Here is a 10,679-nt window from a genome sequence, read left to right on the forward strand (position 1 = left end):
TTTGTTCTTACTTAGGAATATACAGTTATCCGTGTTCCTCAAAATAAGACTTTAGCAGCATCTCACAAGTATTGAATATGACTTTCTTTATCATTCAGTTCTAAGAATTTTTTGATTTCCATTATGACATTTTTTAACCCACAAATAGAAATTTAAATTTCCAAATACATGGAAGTATTTCTACTTGTCTTTGTTATTGATTTTTAACTTAATTTTATGTTGTCAAGTAAGTGTTCTTAAAAATTTCTTAAAATTTATTGAGACTTGTATTATGAACTGTCATAAGTATTTTGTACTTGATATATTCTGTAGCTGTTGAGTTCAGTGTTCTATACTTATCTTTTTCATTAAGCTTGTTAATTGTGTTGCTCGATTCTTCATATCCTTAATTTTTTAGTCTTTTTAATTTACTATGAGAAATTAAAATCTCTAAGATGGTGAATTTGTTCATTATTATGAGACTATATTATTAATCACATAAAGTTTAGAATTGTTATATTATCCCGATGTTTTTATTATGTAGTGGCCATCTTTATCTCTAGAAATGCTTTTTGCTTTACAGTCTATTTTGTCTGATACTAGTATAGCTACACTAGGTTTCTTTGTTTAGTATTTTCCTAGTCTGTTTTTCCCATGCTTTGACTTTCACACCTTTTCTGTCCCTATGTTGTAGGTGAAGCACTCATAGAGTAGTAGAGTTGGCTTTATTTTTAATCCAGTGTGACAATCTTTGACTTACAATTGGATAGTTTAGACAATTCCCATTGGGATCAGTTTTATATTTGATATGGTAAATTATTATCAAAATATTCTCCAAACCTTCCTAACAACCCCTCCTTACAAGGCTCCTCTCTTCCAGGTCTGTCCATGTGAAAGTATTCTACTTCTAACTTCATTAACATAAAAGTCCATTAATAGGCTTGGCCATGTGATTGATTGATTGATTGATAATTTTTATCAATTAAGAATGAATGGAAGTAAATGTGCCACTTCTGAGTAGAAGCTTTTAACCATGTTGTTCTGAGTTGTTCTCTGCCACAATACTTGTGGTGTCCCAGACTGAAGCTATTCCTTTGGTCTGGGTCCTAGATTGAATATCTAAAGCCAAGTAAAACTGGCATGTAATGTGAGTGAGAAATAAACCTTAGATTATGTAAGTCACTGACATTTAGGGATGACTTATTAAAGCAAGATAACTTTACAAGATCTGATAAATACATTTAATTTTTTTTCTGCCATATTATTTGCTTCCTTCTATTGCTCTCTCTCTCTGTGTTCCCTTTTTTCTCCTATTGTGCTTCTTGATTGTTTTTAAAATTTTAATTTAAAATAAAATTTTAATATTTAAAATAAAATAAAATATTAAATAAAATTTTAAATTTTTCATTTATTTTCTCCCCTAACAGTTTGGAATTATATTCTGTATTCTTTTAAGTCATTTCCCTATATATTTTAACTTGTATACCAATATTCATAGGATAGGCTATATTATGCACTGGGAATAAACAATTCTAGATTCTCAGTGGCTTAGAACAATAAAGGTTTCTATGCTCCCTCTGCAGTATAAGCTGATGGAGGCTATACCATTTGGGAATGTCAGTTGTAGTAGCAAGATGAGAGAATAGTTTGCAGTGGTGCTTAAATGCTTAAATGTGGATCACTTCTCACATTTTATTGAATAAAAGCACATGACCACACCCAGGTTCTTGGGAGCAGGAAAGTGCAATTCTGTGTGAGTAGAAGAGGAAAACTTGAAATATTGGCGAGGAGATGTAATATCTATTACAGTTTGCCCTTCTGCTCACCAAATATTTGGATAGCTCTTTCTCCCATGTAGATTACACTTATTTTCACCTCAATAGAGACAACCCAAGAGTCCCATCTAGTTAGAAAGTTTAGCTGAGTCAGGTTTCCTCTATGTTGTGGATGCACAGCAATCTCTACAATATAGATCTTAATGTGGTTCCTTGATACAAGCTAATTGAGCCAAAAAGACAAATTGTGTTTATTATGTGCACAAATTATGTTTCATTAAGTGATGATGAAACAGGCACAGCATAACAAGAATAGTACTGCCATTTAGAAAAGAAAACTTCGTGATATGTAGCAATCACTGGTCCATAGCAATTTTGAAATTCTGGCGGGCAAATATTGTTAAGGCCCTCCATCTTTGAGGTGAGAAATGTTCCTTGAGTAAATCTCTCTAGAGAGTGGAGGAACTTCTTTTTCCATTGTTCTCTATGGCCCTGACTCTGACATGGGTAAAGTACGTCTTTTTCTATTATCCTTCTTGGCCACATCTGAAATAAAGGGCAGTAGGACCTCCTAATGGATGGTGCAGTTTTCTCATTCCTTTTCTTGCCCAACTTCCAATAAAACTCACCAGAACTTAATAGACTTCTTATCCATTTGATTCCAATCTGCTGTATATGTCGGTATCCATATCCATACTTCCTTATAAGATGTGCTTTATTAGGGTGTTCTATTTCTATTTTCTCATATTTCTATACTCCAACTCTGTAATATCAGGTAACTAAGTCTGTTAGATATCACTGGGAAAAGTACATACTTTAGCTCCTTACTCTGAGTTATTTTATCTAAATAAGCATTTTTTGGATATTACAAACTAATTGGCTTTTTGCCGTGAAGTCCTTACTCCATCCAGTGGTTTTCACAAAGTTGTAATGGGCACTCCTTTAATTTGTCCTCTGCCTCAAAGCTGAGTTATAATTAATTAGCCTTTGCTGCTCAAAGATGTTTTTACATTTAATTTTTACATTTTGGGGTGGTGAGTTTTCTTTTCCATCTCTGAAAGTCCATGAATTTTTATGTTCTCTCTAGTCTCTTTATCCTTGTTTGCAAACATAAAAATTCTTTTCTGAATTCAGGAAATGGTCAAATGCAGCCAACAGTTACCAACACTCACTAATAAAGTGTTGTTTTCCAACTTCTTCCCCTAGATACTTACTCTTACTGGGTCTATAACCTTGGACAAGTTATTATACTCTCTGTATATACGTTTCTTCAGTTTGTGGAATTGAGTTTTCAGTTTCCCAGTTCCAGATACCCTGTGCATAATTAACCAAATGGAACAAGCAACACTTGGCAAGGCAGTACTCTAAATTCACACAGGCAAGCAACTTTTTCCATCTACACCTTGAACCTCACCCCAAAGAAGTTACAGCATCTCAGAGATAGATCTAATTCAGACACACTTGTGAAGGCTCATCACTGAACAATACTAGCCACTCAGCCTAAATCATCTGAATCAGGTTAAAGGTGACCCTTCCTCCCCGCCAGGCTCGAAAATAAAAAGGGTAAATGAACTCTACCTCATTCAAGACTGAAAAAAAAGCTGGCAATTTATAAAAGAGCCCAATGAATCCTAAAGTCTGGCTTTAAATAATTATATCTAGATATAAATTTAGATGAAAAATATAATGTACATATAATTTTAGCAAAATAAAGTCTATTCTCCACAATATCTTAAAATCTACACTTTTCACTAAGCACTATATTACTAATGTAATTGAAGGCAATATGTTTGCTCTTATAATACTGTTTTTCGTGGTTTTATGGTCTTCAGTTGTATGAATGTAACAATATCCTATACTTGTACATCTGGATTGTTTCATGAGGTTCCCTAAGACAACAGTAATGTGAGAAACACCCTTGTAAATTAAATTTGGAGAGCATCTTTATTTGTTTACCCTGGGAATTTTTTCCCAATGTGCTTCTCCTAAGTCCTGTTCACCTTTGGAAATAATCTATTTGTAAGAAAAATCTTAAAATACCATAATTTAAATGTTCCATCTATTTCCATTAGACTCTAATTGACACAGAAGCTGCTACTTATCAAAATCTATGTGTCCTATACTTTACATTCTTAAATCACTCAGTAGCCTTTTGTGATGGGTATTATTCTCATTTAAGAAATGAGGTTCAATGAAGTAAAGTATGTCCAAGGTCACAACTAGTTAATAGCAGAAAATTTGAATTCTTGTTGGTCAGACTTCCAAGTTGAGGGACTTTCCCTAATACCAAAGTCCTGAAGAGATTCCATAATTCAATTTTTTGTATAAATCCAATGATATTTTAGATGTGATGAGAAAGATGATTACTTAAAACTATCAGTGAATGAATTTGCGAAATGAATAACCATTCACTAAAAATTGTTGGAAATTAAAATGTTATAAAAAATGTTTTAATTATAAGGCAGCTGAAATCAAGTGGTACTTCTAATTTTCTTGGGTCCTGAAAACCCACAATTTGTACCATCTGCTTTGAGATGGATGCATGCTTAGGCTAAACTCCATGCTTTTCCTTAGTGCCTGCCCAAATCTCTTTGAGATGCCTCTATTCATGAGTATCTCTGTTCTTATACTGTGTGGATTATCTTTTCTCCAATGGGTGTTGTTAAAAACATAAGAACTAATGCCAACATGTTTTAGAGTTAACAGAAAATGTTTAACCCATTTCCCATTTAGAAAAAAAATTCAGCTTGCTGCCAGCATGATTTTAACATCACACATAGGAATACTGTTTTCTAGGATTTGACATTTTCAGCGATCGGGAATTACCATGTTTTGTAAGTGAAATACCATTACTAAAAACTAAATGCTATAAATAGAATGATATCATTTGTTCCCTAAGACTATCGATATACTAGAGTGACGCTAAAATAATAATAAAAGCAAGATATTTCATGGCAAACTTTGAGGGTAAGGTTAGGACTGTAATCCGTGAGTTATCTTGGGGTAAATGCTGCAGCCGGAAGCTCCAATGGCAAATATTCTCGGGGCATACAGGAAATGGGTTAAAGAGTATGCCACATTTCCTGTACTTAAGGTATTGTGGGATATAGATTCTGGTTGGTTCCTTTTTGCCCACTCTTTATTTGTCTGTCTTTTGGAAAGATCGGTTTCCACCAGTTGAAAAGATAAATGTGTCTACGGCCATGCCCTGCTGAACAAGTCTGATCTTGGAAGCTAAGCAGGGTTGGGCCTGGTTAGTACTTAGGAGACTTCCTAGATGGGAGACAACCTAGGAAGACCAGGTGCTGTAGGCATAAAAAATAAAAAATAAGGGATTGTAAACTGACAAGGTCCTTGCAATCTGTGAGGTCAACCAAGGGTTGCCTCACCTGAAAAAAAAAAAAAAGATAAATGCATCCTGTTTGCTCAGCTGTCAACTCCTGAAACTGAATTTGTTGGTTCGTAGTTTTGCAGTTACTACAGTTTTGAGGATGCCCTTCAGAAAAGTTGAACCTTTCACTCATTGGCCACCCTTGGCATCTATCAATTAGGATAGGTTCACCTTCAAGAAAGAGTGCCTTAAACTACATTAAATTTTCTCGTTTCTCAAAAAAGATATTCGAAGAGTTAGTTCCAGTTGATTGGCAACTTGAAAATGTTGGCAACTTGAAAATGTCAAGAATCCAGTCTCTTTTTATCTTTCAGATTCAGTATCCTGAGCATGCTTGCTTTTTATCCTCCTGCTTGTCACCTCACTGTCACTAGGTGGCTACCACAGCTCTAGGCATTAGGTCTTCACACTACATTTAAAGATGAGAAAAAGGGGACGAAGGAGAAACGCCTTTCCTGTTCATCAGGAAAGAAATAGGCTGGAAAGTGAGTACTTGGCAAAGAGTTTTAAAATTACCATGATTGGCTTAGGCCAGTCACAGTTTATGTTTATTCAGCCTTTTTATTCCTACCTTTTTTGTGCTTTTTTTTTTTTTTTAATCTTTCACTCCTATAGTGGTCAAGGCTGGAAAAAGGAGAAACGACTATTGCATAGACAGCTCATGTGATATGGTATGTCATATGATCCTCTGTGCTCTAGTAAGTAACAAAAAACAATAAAGTACATATATACTATGTATGGTTAGAGCTGGCCAAGAAGTGGGCTTGGTCTGTGCTTGGCTCCTTTAGCCTTGGCCACAGTAAGAATGAAAAATACAAAGACACCAAAATTATAGGAATACAAAAGCCAGTTAAAATCTTCCATAGCCTGAACTCATTACAACTACCATTAAGAGGCTCAGCTGAGCCAAAAATAAGGAGGCAACTGAAGTTATGGTTCCAAGTCAGGCAGAGAATAATCTGATGGTATCTCTGCTGAAGATAGCTCCCCTTGTCTCTTAAGAATAGGAATCAGCAAATTTCTCTAGTTAGAAAGGCTCACTTATTAGGAGAAAAGTCACGATGTGTGTGCAATGATATTGGCAGTCAGAATTTTTTAAATTCCACTTGTGTGGGTGTGTGCATATGTATGTTCCTCAGCAACATATTATGCATTGAAACAAGGCTGATTGACAGCAACACACCGAATAAAATAATATGCTCTAAAAAAACAGTTTTTAGGTCTCCAAGTCTCTCCTGTCCTCTTTGTATGATACCTTCTTATGCATTGGAGAGGAGGCCAAGAAGCTAAGGTTGTAGCATGATGGTGTTTACCTCAGAAGACAACCACATAGGACATAAGTTTGGCTTTCGCCAACTCCAACTCTTCTGCATTATTTCTCTTAGTGTTGTTGGAGCCCAGAGCCCAGTTTGTGGAATTAGGAAGTAGTATCAATGGGAAAGTGATTATTAAATAATGCTAGATTTAAAATTAGTATGTCAAATTATAGCTACCAAATGACCTCAGGCATATCCAAATATATATTAAGGGTATAATTATATAAAATTATAACCTTAATAATTGTTATCTCCAGGTGATGATATTTGGATAATTTTTATTTATACTTCTCTGCATGTCTAATTTCCCAACAATAAATATTGCTTTTACAATTAGATAAATGTCATTTTTTTCTTCTTTTTAAAATCAGTGTCACAGAGGAAGATGCTGTTACAACAGCTGGTACTGTTCACTATCTTGAGAATGAGCAAATCTTTCAAGTGCTGTTTTCTTTGCATCAAGAAGTGCATTTCTTCTTGGTGAAAGGGAGAATAATCAGTAAGTCAAGACCAGAAGTTTTGTGATGCCTTCTCAGGGAAGAGACTTTCCAGGGTGCTTGGGGCCTGTTCTCTCTGGCTCCCTGCTGCTCTTGGCTCACTGCAAAATTTAGCAGATTAATCATGGTGCTCCATAGAGACTTATTTTTAGCTCTGTTGACTTCTAAACTGTAGGCAAACAAACATGCAATAGACAGAGTACCTTGCAGGTGGGCAGCAGAGCCCTCCAAAAGGAAAATAGCCCTCCATTAGGTAGAGAACTACTTATACCAAGAGGAAGAATACTAGCTATGGTACCTTAGGTAGAAAGTGTTTAAAGAAGATTAAATCAAGCTAAAAGCCTCAGGGATTTCAGTCTGTCTGGCTTCCCTCATTGTCTCCTGCCACTCTCCCCGATCATTCACTAGGCTCTAGCCAAGACATCATCTTCTTATTCCTCAAACACAGTCCCTGCCCCTCTGTGCCTAAATCTGCACACGGCTTATTCCTTTACTCCATTGAAGTTGCTGCTCAAATGTTACCTCTTCTGTGAGACCTTCTCTGAGAATTCAATGTAAATTGCCACTAAAATATCCCCACTGCAGCTACTGTCTAACCTTTCACCTGGTTAAGTTTTCTTCCTCTTATTTATTCTTATCTCAAGTGTTACAAAAATGTACCCTAGTTTATTTATTGATTATCCCTTCTCCGTTATAATAGAAGCACAGGAACTTTGAGCAGGAACTTTGTCTCGTTGTCTCGTTGACTGGTGAATCTCCATACCTAGAACACTGCCATATATAGTTGGTTTTTAGGAATAATTGTGTCAGTGAACGAATGAACGAATCTTCCCCCCTACCTCACTTGTGAAGGTGATTTTGTAGCAGCTTTACTGCCCCTCACTAAGGAGCTATAAATAAGTCTGGGTCTGATGTTGGATAGTTTCCCTTTTGTCTCCCTCCCTCATCATGAACACTGCCAAAAAGCATATTCTTCTCCCTTACCTCACTTTCTTTTACTTTTGTGTCTAGTTTGTTTCCTTCAACCTTGCCTCTGGAGAATCTCCTTAGAGCTTCAGCCTTTTCCTAGGTGTCTCTCTGTGCTTTTTTTTTTCCCCCAGCTTTATTGAGGTCTGATTGGCAAATAAAAATTGTGTATGTTTAGGTTGTACAATGTTATTTTAAGGTGTACAACGTGATCACAATAGACATAGACATATTTGAGGAGAGAACACTTAAGATCTACTCTCTTAGCAAATTTCAAGTATACAATACAGTATTGTTAACTGTGGTCACCATTTTGTGCATTAGATCCCCAGAACTTATTCATGTTATAACTGAAAGGTTGTATCCTTTGACCAACATCATTATTTCCCCAGCCCTCAGCCCCTAGCAACCATTGTTCTACTCTCTGGTTCTACGAGTTCTACTTTTTTAGATTCTATATATAACTGAGATCATACTATATGTGTCCTTCTGTGCTTGGCTTATTTCACTTAGCATAATGTCTTCCATATTCATCCATGTTGTTGCAAATGGCAGGATTTTCTTCTTTTGTACTCTTCATCATAATGGGAACTTGGTCTTTCCCATCTGGATCGAGCCTTTTAATGTCAGAGTATAATTACTGTCCAAGAGCAGTGACCCAGAGAAGCCCACAATGGCATCCTCGTTGCTGCAGAAGTTCCTGTGGGACTTAATTCATCCCTGACACTTAATTCAGCACTGTGATAGTTTTTTCTCCCCTAACAAAATGTAACAGGTAGTCCTGCATTAAAACCTCTTACCAACTCTGCAAGCATGAGGGGAAAAGTCAACATGCCAAGGGCAGTTGAGTAGAAAGGTCTTACATCTTTGATGACATTACTGCGCTGCTGAGAGTTACCCTAACATCACTTTCCTTTAGGCTTCTTATGGTTTAAACTGCTGTTGGTCAGACACTCCATAACTTTACGGAGGGAAGAAATCCTAACAGGGTTGTGGGATTGAGCAAGGATTTCTTTAAGGATGGAAGATACTTGCATTTTTATATAAATTCCTTGATTTTTTCTTTGCTTTATTATTATTATTATCATACCATTATTTGCAAACATTATCAAATTACCAGTGTACATTTGGGTTTACCTATACTTTCTGTATAGAACTTTATAACAATTCTATTAAAATCAAGAACAAGACAAAAATGCCTATTATTCTGTTATTCGACATCGTTTTATAAGTTTTAGCCAATACAGTTAAAAAATAAATGAAAAGGTTATTGTAAATATTGGTAAACAGTAAAATTTCCGTTTTCATATTAGAAGATTGTTTTCCTAGAAAAGAGATTCTACTTTAGGTCTCAGTTTTCACATCTAGAGAACAGATATAATAGTATCTACTTTATAGAGATATTATAAGGATTAAATGAGCTGAGACATAAAAGACGTAGAACAATGCCTAGCCCATTGTTAACTCTCCATAAATGTCACGTTATTATTATTTAAATAATTGAACAGGGTGACTGGATACAAAACTAAAATACCTTTTTAAAAATTAGCTTGACTTTTAATAAACAGAAATTTAAATGTCGGGAGGAAATCCCATTATTAATAAAAACCCAAACTATAAAATGCCTAGAAATAAAATCACAAGACAAAGACCTAAATAAATAAAACTATGAAATCTTATTAAATGGAGTGAGAACTTTCTAAGATAGATTGATAAAATGTCCTAACAATGGCTACCTGTCCCAAAAGTAATTTATATATTTAATGAATTTTAACCAGAATCTCAGTTTGATATTTATTTACACTGGATATGATGATTTTAAAGATCAATGGAGGAATAGCAGAGCAGTCAAGTAAATTTTTACGGAAAGATGAAAGGGTGATACTACAATTTGTTGTATATCTAATGTAATAAAATTAGATTTTATTGTGTGGGGACAGAAGGGTATATGAGAACGCTCTGTATTTTCTGCTCAGTTTTGCTGAGAACCTAAAACTTCTCTAAAAAATATAGTTTATTTAACATAAATAAGCCAAAAAAATGATGAATTTGGCATAATAATAGACAAAAAGATCAATGAACAGAATCCAAAATTGGTTTAAGTAGATATGTCTTAATATCTGACCAAGTGGGAAAGGGTAGTTTATTTAGTAAATTATGTTAATAGAATTGCATCTAAAGCAAAACAGGTTAGACTAGTGCATCATACCATGTACAAAAAATTCTAGATAAATTAAAAATCTAAATGTAAAATGTAAAATTTTAGAAGAACATTTGTATTAGAGAGGGGCAGACCTTAAGCAAATCATGAAATCCAGAAGCCTAATGCAAAATATGGGCATTTTATGCATGTAAATATTAAAATCTTTACATGAGAAAACACAATATAAGCAACATTTTAAAAGGCAAATAGACTTGGGAAAATTATTTTCAGCACCTGGCAAATAAAGAGTTTATATCATGAATTATATTGAGAACTCTTACAAATTGATAATATTAGAAACAGAAGGTAGAAGGGCAGAGGATATAAAGAATTTTCAAAGGATTATATGAAATGGCTAATAAACATTTTAAAATTCTTTAACTATCTTGAAGTAAAATGAAATACCATTTTTCACATATTAGATTAGCAAAAATTGAGAAAGTAGTAATGTACTGCAGTATTCATGTGGTTGAATAGAAACAATTTGAATGTCTATCACCAGGGGAATGACTTAGTACATATGACATGTACATACTATAGAATGTTATTTAG

The sequence above is a fragment of the Pteropus vampyrus genome, unplaced genomic scaffold (assembly GCF_000151845.1).
Source record: "Pteropus vampyrus isolate Shadow unplaced genomic scaffold, Pvam_2.0 Scaffold15, whole genome shotgun sequence".
Taxonomy (NCBI): domain Eukaryota; kingdom Metazoa; phylum Chordata; class Mammalia; order Chiroptera; family Pteropodidae; genus Pteropus; species Pteropus vampyrus.